Here is a 10,646-nt window from a genome sequence, read left to right as displayed (position 1 = left end):
TTAATGATTTTCAGTCAGGTGAAGGGGTGAGAAGAAGGTGGGCTGTTAACCTCCCCTGAAAACTTTTGCTTGCTTCAGTTGTATTTGTGTGTGTGTGTGTGTGTGTGTGTGTGTGTGCATGTATTTGGAGTACCCTAAAGTCTGTAGACTTCATCAGATTGTTGACAAATAAAATCATATTAACAGCTATATCCAAATGCCTGGGAGTCATCAGGGTGTCCTGTGTTCTGCTTGTATCTGATACCTATCACTTCACCTCAAGGCTTCCTGCATGGGCTTCTACTGCCTGTGAGACTACCCCTTGCTAATGCAGACAAGGAACCCTCATACCAAAGACAGAAGCACTGTTTGTGAAGGTCCCATAGCCACTGACCCTTGAGGTGTCAGAGCGGTGCTGGATTCCTCTCCAATGGGGAAAAGGCTCTTTCCCATGTCTGTGCAGCAACTGTTACCTGGGCCCTGCCACAGAGCTGCCCACATTTACAACCTACTGGGTCCCAGGGAAACCACTCTCTCAGCCTCTGTCTGGACTCCTTCCTCTGTCCAGTCCAGGAAGCTCAGAGAATGTTTTTCTATGCCTTGCATTGTCTTCTGCATCGTTTCAGTACACCCACAATAAGCAAGCACTTTTCTCACTTCTCCGGAGTGTCACCACGTATAGATCAATGCAGGAAAAGAAGTAGTGACAGGCCACGAGTTCAAATGGTCAGAACCCACGTCCTCACCTGGACTTAGCTGTGGCATCCTGCCACACATTTTAAGGTGAAGGGAAACTTGTGTATTCCTTAGTTTGATGTAGTGTTGTATTTGATTCATAACTCTACACTGTGAACCTGTTTCTACCTAAATTCCCTTTATTATGACTGTGAGGTAATTAATTAGGAAACATGGATTCTTATTTCCAGTTCTTCCTGAAACCGTTGGGGTGATATTGACATGTATACTTTATCAATTTGGGCCTGTTTCTCCATCTACAAGATAAAGGATCAGTCCACATGGTTTCTAAAATGTCTCTCTGGTCTAAAATCTCTCTCTGGCCTCTTTTATTTGGTGCTAATAAAATAGAATATTTTCCTTCATGTTGGTTTTCAGTGATGGAGGTAGTGACTATCGTGTTCTCTGTAAAAATAGTTTGGTATTATATTAGATTATCAGTTATTTCTCTGGTTCCAAACCTGTTTATTACCCTTCCACATACAGCTGAGATATAACCCGTGAGTTACACTATGTCCCAACTAGTTTATTAAAAAATTAGTATTATTTTCCCAATATAGTTCAGATCACATTGAATTTAAAAGATTAACACATGTCCAATGAGAAAAAAAATCAGCATGAAGTGTCTGCCCAAATATATTATAGCAGCCCTGAAATAAATAGGATGTATCATCCTGGTTTCTCATAGCTGCCAATGCCAAGGTACTATTAGACACAGACATATTCGACAGGGCAAACAAAATTGTTGATGTTTGTGCAAAGTTTCCCTCATATTAGCAGTCATAATATTTTTATTTAAACAACCTCGGCAGTTTGGATCACAGTTTGAGAGTACCTAAGAGTTTGAGACTGAGTTTGTTTGTACTCTCTCATATGTTCAAATGCAGACCACATTGTTCACAGCACTTTCCTAGAAGGCAAACAAAGGATAAGACATTTCAGTACTCTTGGTGAAATTGGCATTTAGAAAAATACAAACTACTATCCATCCATACATTCCTTAAAAATCTGGAAAAGAGATCTTTATAGACAACCATAAATCATAACTATTGGCTGAGTGATTTTGCCATATATACATATATGAGATTTGGCACTAATGAAACAGAATATTTTACTTGTGATAAAGTAACATTCTACTTAGAGTATATATATATATATATATATATATATGTATATATATACATGGCAAATCATATATATGTTACACATGACATATGGTATATAAATGTGTGTGTGTATATATATATATATTTGTATATTATATATAAAAGCATATTTATAGGAATTTGAAATCTCCATTAAAACATTTTTAAATGCCTACACTGAGGCATTTTTGTAGAGTTTTACATACTCTATATTTTTCACATAATAATTTACATCAATACAGTATTTCATGGTTTTCAGAACATTGATATGTACATGATGGTATTTAATTCTCTCCAAAAGAAAAACAAAGAAAACATTTTCTACATTTTGAAAGCTGAATCTTGGAAAGGATAAATGACTTTTCCAAGGTCACATAAGTACTGAAGGCAGATGTGGAAATCCATGTCTTCAGATTCTGAATCTAGTATTTTTTCTAATGAGCTATAAAACCTATCTGTTTAATGATTACTGTCATCAATAAAATCAATTAGCCTTAGTCTTCCACTTCTTACTTTATAATGAAATGTGCTCTTCATTGTTGAAAGAAAACTATTCCTATGTTAAGAAATGAGGATAGATTTTTTGTTTTAACTTCACACAATTCTTGCATATTCCCTTAGAAAGAACTATTTTATATTATGTCCAAAATTATTTTTATTCATTTTGGTGGAGGTGGGGTTTGGGAAGAGAAGAATCATGGACATATTTCCCTCCACTTTGTACAAGTGAGAAAGATGACCTGGGAAGCCGTCCTGAGATGGAGCAGGATAGACTCAAAAAAGTATAGACTTTGGAATTAAGCCAACCTGGATTTTAATCCCAGCACTACCACATTTTCCTAGCCAAATATCCTTAGGTAAGTCAGTGTCTGACTCTTAATTTTCTCACCTGTTAAATGGGCTAAATAATCTTATTTGACAGGACTGTTATGAAAATTGGGTAAGTAATACATGAAAACATGGCGACATCATAGCCACATAAATGTTAGTTTTTATTTGTGTCCATTGATCCAGACATCAAACAAACAACACTTAAGCTTTGCTTCCCTAGTTAAAATTTCCTTTTCATGCTTTTGGTTGGTGTTGATCTGGAAAACGCTAAGAAATTCATCCTGGTGTGGAGCAGAGGATCAGCAACAACTCTCAGTCCCTGTTGAAATCTTTCTTGCACAAATACATGCTTGTTTTCACTTCCACGCCAATCAAAGAATTAGGCAAGACAATTTTTAAAATTCTAGTTTTTTACTTTCTCAATCCTTGCACATTTTATAAGCTTTATGATCATACATTTATCTGCCAATATTCCTCCTCTCCCATTCTTATAGAGCAAGAGGAAAAGAAAAATTACATTCACTACCACTGTTTTAGAGCAAGTTATCTGAGTGATTTTATATATAGGTGTTGGAGTAGGTGAAAAAAATAATGAGAAACAGCTCACTCACCCTTACCATTTTCCCATCCACTAGCTCCCTCCTGATGGTGGTTTCTTTCCCATCCCAATCCTGAACCTGAATCAAAGAATGGTTGAGAGTCCGCCTGCCAATGCAGGGGACACAGGTTCGTGCCCGGTCCGGGAAGATCCCACATGCGCAGAGCTGCTGGGCCCGTGAGCCATGGCCACTGAGCCTGCACGTCCGGAGCCTGTGCTCCGCAACGGGAGAGGCCACAACAGTGACAGGTCCGCGTACCGCAAAAAAAAAACCCAAAACACAGGGAAGACCAAATTCAGCTCAGACTGTCATATTTGAACTCTAAAATTTTATCAGGTGCCAAATTCTTTTCAACTCTTGTGACACTCTCAGGTAGCTTTAGAATGGTGTTTACAATTCCATTTATTTTAAGACTCTGTCAACAATAATTTTGTTGGCTGATTCTTCTGGGGATAGAAAAAGTTTTATGAGTGAAAACAAAATATCTTGAGTGAGTAAAGATTTTTTAAAATATTTTATTGTATAGGCCAAGTATTATCTTTCTGCATAAAGAATCACAGGTAAGTTTCAACCTTAAAAAAAAAAAAATGCACATGAAGTTAATTCAAACCCCTACTGTAAGATCACATTTCCTCTTCTTACCTCAACAATATATTCTGTAACAGCTTATGGAAAAACCCAAGTGAACTTTTTGGCCAACACAATAAAAATAATGATAATAATAATCACAACAACAACAGTAACTACCACTTACGTAGCACTATTTATTGTGTGAGGCACTCTTCAAGAGTATTAATATATTAACCCATGTAATCCTCACAACAGTTTTATGACATAAGTACTATAATAATCCCCTTCTGCAAATGAAAAGAATGAGTCAGCAAAAGTCTATGACTTGCCCAAAGTCACATGGTTGATTGGTGGCAGAGGTGGGATTCACACTCAAGCAGTTCTGAGCCAGAGTCTGCATCTTGCTCCACAAAGTTTAGAGATATCTCTGGTTAAACTCTACTCTAGTGCAATACCATAGTATATAATCATTGGGAAGCATACATCTCAGAGTTTACACATCTACCAAGTTGGGCCTTCTACCAAAATTATTTACAGTCTGTCCCATGACAGAGATAATGATGGTCACCAAATTTTCCTTCTGTTCTCCTATAATTTTCAGCCTTTTTATTCTAGTAGATTTTTAATTTACTATAGGCATCTTTATTAAACACTTTTGGTCAAAATTCTTCTTCCATTTGATATTATACAGGAATTTGAAGTCTCATATTATTTAAGAACTATCTGATAATGTGGTATTCAGTTCCTTTTGTTAGAACCTCACCCTCCATATTGTTTAACAATCCTCTATTGAGTGTATTCGTTCAAATGATAAATATTTATTGAGCAAACATTATGTAACAAACACTGGGTTCTGTAAAACAGAAGAGGCAAGAAATCCTTTCTTTGAAGATCTTACATTCTAGTTTGGGGGAACAGACAATAAACAAAAAATATATAAATAAATTGTGTATTCAATTTGGAGCCCGTAAGATGAGTGAAACTGTGTGTGTCACTTCCAGGCTGAGGCAATAAAAAGCCCAGTGTGTCTTTCTCTATCTTGCTGACTGAGAACACAAACTTCAGATGGCCCAACTATAAGATTGTTGAACTTCCCTTGGCCTGGGCCCTGGAGAAATTAAGAGGGGCAGATACCTTATGCCCCCATTTCTTGCCCCCTTCTCCCCCCACACAGAAACTTCCCCAACTCCGCCACAACACTGAATATGTACTATGAGTTAGAACTGGAAATGTGTAAGCCACTGAGAGCTTGTGGATAATGTGTTACTGTGATTGATATGACCTCACCTATACTGGCTAATACAAGTTTTATTCATTGTAATTCTATGTGTGGAAAACTGCTGCAAAATAGAAAGGTAGAAGTTTTGTTTCTGAGAGAACAAGCTAAAGAAATAATTCTCAAAATGTGTTCTGCTAAATGTGCTCAAAATGTGTTCTGCATCAGAATCGTTAAAAATACAGTTTTCAGGTACTGGTCCCAGATATCAGAGCCTCTGGGATGAGACCTAGAGGTAGGTATTTTTTACAAACATTCCGAGAGATTTATGTGTGTATTAAAATTTGAGATCCTCAGACCTAGGCTTAAGCCCAAAATTAATCTAACACAGATTTTAGATATGTTTGCTATAACTGCTTACTTACTTGGGATGATTTCAAAATTAACATTCTTATGAAATTTATCTGAAAGAGTGTTGACGGTCTCACCTTAGTTTTATGGCCACCTGGTGTGATTTCCTCAAACTCTCCTCCCAGTTTAAAGGATTCTTCCAGATCTTTATTTCTTCCCTTACATTCTTACATGTTCACATGTATAGGGTTTGTTTTTTCTATTATGTATTTTTACTGTGGTAAAATACATATAACATAAAATTGACCATTTTAACCATTTTAAAGTGTACAATTAAGTACATTCACAATGTTATACAACCATTGTCACTATTAAAAATTCTATACATACTAATACTAATATTTATTTATCTGTCCCCTTATTGATGGACATTTTGTTGTTTCCTTTTTTGTTGGTATTACAAATAATGCTGTAGTGAACATCATTGCACACACAACTTTGTGCAGTACATGTAGGAGTATATTCTATGGAAATAGTATTACATATACTTCAATACCTAAGTTAAATTTCTAAGAGAAGATACATTGGGGAGACATTGTAACATGGTTCATGGAATTCATATTGTGAAACATGATGGCAAGATATGACAGGTTGGAAAATTGTTCCCAAAGATACTCACATCCTAGTCCCTGGAACCTGTGAATGTTACTTTATATGCCAAAGGGAACTCTGCAAATATGGCTAATTTAAGGATGTTGAAATAGGGAGATTACCCTGGATTATCCAGGTGGACCCTAAATATAGTCACAAATTTCTGTATAAGAAGAAATTTTCCTTGTAAGAAGAGGAAGAGGGATATTAAACTACAAAAGAGGAGAAAATGTGACAATAGGAGCAAAGATTGAAGTGTTGTGGCCACATGCCAAGGAATGCCAGCAGTCATCAGAAACTGGAACACAAGATCTATCTGAAAATCCTCAGAAAATTTAGAGCAAATGTTTGCAAAATGATCATTTTTTAAAATAATTGTGACTTTTTGTTTAAAATCATTTATTGAAATCATTTGCCATTTAGTATATGGCACATGCATGTTTTACCTATGTAAGTCCATGGTCAATTACATGAGAGGAGGGGTTATGTCAATTTCAACCAGTTTTGCACAGAACTGTATCTAGGTGCTAAATTAGTGTTTATTGTTTCTGTGTGAAAAACTGAAGGGAGAGGTTCATACAGAGTAAGTTCTGTGCTATCAAAGCTCCATTTTTTTTTTTTTTTTTTTTTTTTGCGGTACGCGGGCCTCTCACTGTTGTGACCTCTCCTGTTGCGGAGCACAGGCTCCGGACGCGCAGGCTCAGCGGCTATGGCTCACGGGCCCAGCCGCTCCGCGGCATGTGGGATCTTCCAGGAAAGGGGCACGAACTCGTGTCCTCTGCATCAGCAGGCGGACTCTCAACTACTGCACCACCAGGGAAGCCCAAAAGCTCCCATTTTTACTTGCTATGATATGCAAGTAAATATGGCTCACCCAGTTCTTTCATATGGTCAAAATTTTCTCAAGGAATGGATTTCCATGTTCCCTGGAACTGATCAACCATTCTGCCTAAGCTGACTTTAAAGAAAAATAACATCATATGAATGAGTATGTTCCCTGAAATAGTGTTGGAACCTGTTTTTAATACAATTCTGGTAGATAGTGCAGAAAAGTCAGGGAAAAAAATAAGACACTCTAATCCCTGTCATCTTCCCATCAAACCATCCAAAGCTGGAAAGCTCTCTCAAATGTAACTCAGGATGAAAATGGAACATGGTACAGATTTTAGCAGAACTAGATATAACTTTTCCATCTCTAATTTAGGATCAAAACTGGATGTTACAAATTCTCTCTAGTTCCTTCCCTAAGAACTGCCGCACACACAGAGCAATGTGTAAGGGGTAAACCTAGGCAGCTGTGTTTATGCCATAGGACCCCTAAGCTCCAGCTCTTTCTCTGAGCAAGGATGATCTAGAAAAAAAAGCCAACTTATCAGCTGTTTAGCAAGCTTATCGTATTCTCAGTTTTGATACTTTGAACTAAAAACCAGAGAGACTTCAGAGATGACATTTGGCATTTGAACCAAAAAGCTAAGTTTAGTCAGGGCTAGAACAATCATTTTAAGTCATGTACATATTGAGCAAAAGAATGAAGCAGAGAAAAAAGAAGGAAATACAGCAACTATACTTCAATTAAAAATAAAATAAAAAGAAGCAAAGAGATTGTGTTATATACACAAACACACAAAGACTTGTTATTGATGCTTTTCCATATGCCAGCTCAGTTTTGCATAAGCTTAGATAGTCATCGTTGCCATGGGAACACCAAATATCTTCTTAGTAAATCCCCCTTAATCTAGGCTGAATTCTGCTCCTTTCAACCTTGACTTTAACACTTTGATGTCCATGGATATCTGTAAGGAATCAGAACAGAGGAAATGAAATATAATAGTAAATACACCAACTAGAGAAGAGGAGTCTCTAAAGGATAACTTACAAGACAAACACAGCCTTACCCATACCATCAGTCCCAAGGACATCATTGTTAATTCCAGGCAGTGCTTGATGTCCATATTCTGACACAGAGTTATTAAGAAAAAGTGAAATTAATTAAAATCTTTTTAAGACAGGAAAGGAAATACAACATTCTCTAACAATTCCCATTAAAATGTTGAATTTCCACTATCTAAATATCCGCAAAGACACTTATCCAGGCCAATGGTCTTACCGAAAATTATTCAACAAACATTTATGGAACAACTAGGATTATACACCTAATATGAGGCTAAGCAATTTTGCAGACAACGTTTATTTAATGTCCTAACTAGAATTGGAAAGGATACTATAGTTTGTTTCTGTTTTTCTTCCTTTCCTGTGTTAGGCAGTTCAACGTTATGATGTGTTTTTTTTTTTACATTAATGTGTACAATTTGTAAAGTTATGCCCACTCAATTGAATAGGCTTGAGGCTGACTCCAGGAAATGACTCATCTATGAAGGTACTAATGAGATTAAAATTAGGCACCAAAGATGTTAAAATTCCTTGGATTTTTCAAGAAAATGTCCACTGTGTTGCCTCATATGTTGGATGCACATTGATCCCCCAACATAAGGAAAATCACCTCTAGAAAATCATCTCCTCGAAGAAGTCACTTTGGGAGCTCAGCGTTTGTGTCCATTGCTGGCAGGTTAGGCGTTCAAAGATGTCGATGGACCAGAGCCCGGGCACAGCCTCTAACTCTGCCCCCCGTGGTCCCTCCGTTCCTGTGATCACTGTGTCAGTTCAAAGACCGGCCAATGTACACTGGCCTAGTCATGCATCTGATTGGTTGTTCCTGCCTTTTCTGTGACGAAGGCTTTCTGGTGTCCATTAATATGTGTATTAAAGATCTTTACACATTATCCCCTTTCCTGTAAGTACATCCATATTCCTTTATGTCAAACTTCTTTGTCTCCAATTTTTTAGTCCTTTTCCTTCAAACCCCTGACCAGCCTATCAGACTGTATTCCCTCTACCCACGAGGATGTGTATATTCTCATCTCAGGCCACTGCTCCCTCCACACAAAATGAGTAAAAGGATCACCACTCTGAGCTTTGTCCATTGGGACGATTTTTCTCACCACTGGTTTTCAAGTACCCTCCCAACCTGAGTATAAGCAAACCACTGCTCACTTTCAGCCTGCATCCACACGCTGAGGTGACCTATCCATAACAGACGTCCAGGCTTCTCCTACTGCTTCAGCGGGTCACACGAGACACCCCTCCCCCCCGGCCCCCCTCACCACCCCCGTTCTAGGAATGATCTGAGGGGGTGGGTGCTGGTATTCCTGTGGTGGGTGACATGGTCTGGGCTACCTGCTCATGCAGTTACCTCATGTCTTCTGGTCTCGCTTAGCCTCGAACCCAGTTGCACAATTTCTATCTCATGTAGGATTGCTGCTAGGTCTGCCTGAGTTTATGACTCTGTGGGTCTGACAGAACCCAGATCATAATGGACAGTACCAGACCCATGGTTACTTAGTGTCCTATAATCAAGAATTCGGTCTCTACTCAGCCCCCTTAACACACCAGGAACTCTTTCTCAAAAAACATATAAATTTCCGTTGCAGATGGCATGGCCTTGTTCCCAAATGCCAGAGGTCTGTGTTGTGCTACTCCCACCCAGGCTTCACCTATGTGCCACACTGGATATTTTCCCATCACTAACCCCTCCAACAACATAGGGTTTGCTAGATCATCTGGCCCAAGCAGCAGGGTTGCTTGCATTGCAGCCCTGACTTCCTGTTCCAGGCCTCACTCACAGCAGGGAGATTTACTTGTCACCCAGTATATGGGCTGGAACACATTCCTAGATGTAGGGTATGTCGGCATCATAGGCCAAAGCATCCTACCAGGAATTATTTTTCCTTCTTTCTGGTAGAAAGGTAAGATGCAGCAATTTGTCTTATGGAAGAGATATCTTCACCTGCCCTTGACCCACCTGGATCACTAAACACTTTACAACAGTGGAGGTTCCCTCAGTTGTCACCAACTTTAACTCCCATACTTTGCAATCCCTGTGTCTTACCAACACCTCCAGTATGCTAGCTACTTCTTGCTCACCCTCCTAATCAACACAAGCTTGCACAGGATGTCCAGACAGTCCGTATATTATCTGATTATATTATGACAGAGAGCAGGAGGTAATGTAGCCCCAGACAAACCTGTAAATGTATATTGCTATCAGTTCTATGTAATTGCAAACAGTCTCTGATCTTTCCTGATTGGGACAGAAAAAAATGCCAAATCCCTGTGTACATGCCATGTACCTGAGGCCATATTAATCTGCTCTTGCAAAGGTAACACATCCAGCACAGTAGCCACAATTGGGGCTATTATTTGAGCTTGCTGTGGTCTACAGTCAGTCTCCAAGATTCATTTGGTTTGTACAGTGGTGAGACTGGTGAATTAAATGGAACTGTGATATGGACCACTATCCCTTGCATTCTTAAGATCCTTTAGAGTAGCATTAATTTCTACCATTCCTCTTCATCACCACCTCCAAATGCAATATTTTTGGATTCACCATCTTAGCCAGGACTGACAAGGGGATGGGGATAGAAGGGATTCGAGAGTACGGGTGCAGTTTCAAAAGATTCTACGTCACTTTCTCACTATGATAGCTCATTTGGTTTGAATGAGAAGAATTCA

The 10,646-nt window shown here is 38.5% G+C and overlaps 1 pseudogene; it reads right to left on the bottom strand.

Annotated features, from left to right (window-relative positions):
- Positions 1–1,549: 1,549 nt before the first annotated feature.
- LOC113611167 (fatty acid-binding protein 12-like) lies at positions 1,550–7,021 on the bottom strand (annotated as a pseudogene).
- Between the last annotated feature and the right edge of the window lie 3,625 nt (positions 7,022–10,646).

The sequence above is a fragment of the Aethalodelphis obliquidens genome, unplaced genomic scaffold (genome assembly GCF_003676395.1).
Source record: "Aethalodelphis obliquidens isolate GAN/ISIS:26980383/991018 unplaced genomic scaffold, ASM367639v1 scaffold68, whole genome shotgun sequence".
In the NCBI taxonomy this organism is placed as follows: domain Eukaryota; kingdom Metazoa; phylum Chordata; class Mammalia; order Artiodactyla; family Delphinidae; genus Aethalodelphis; species Aethalodelphis obliquidens.
This window is presented reverse-complemented; position numbering and strand designations above follow the sequence as displayed.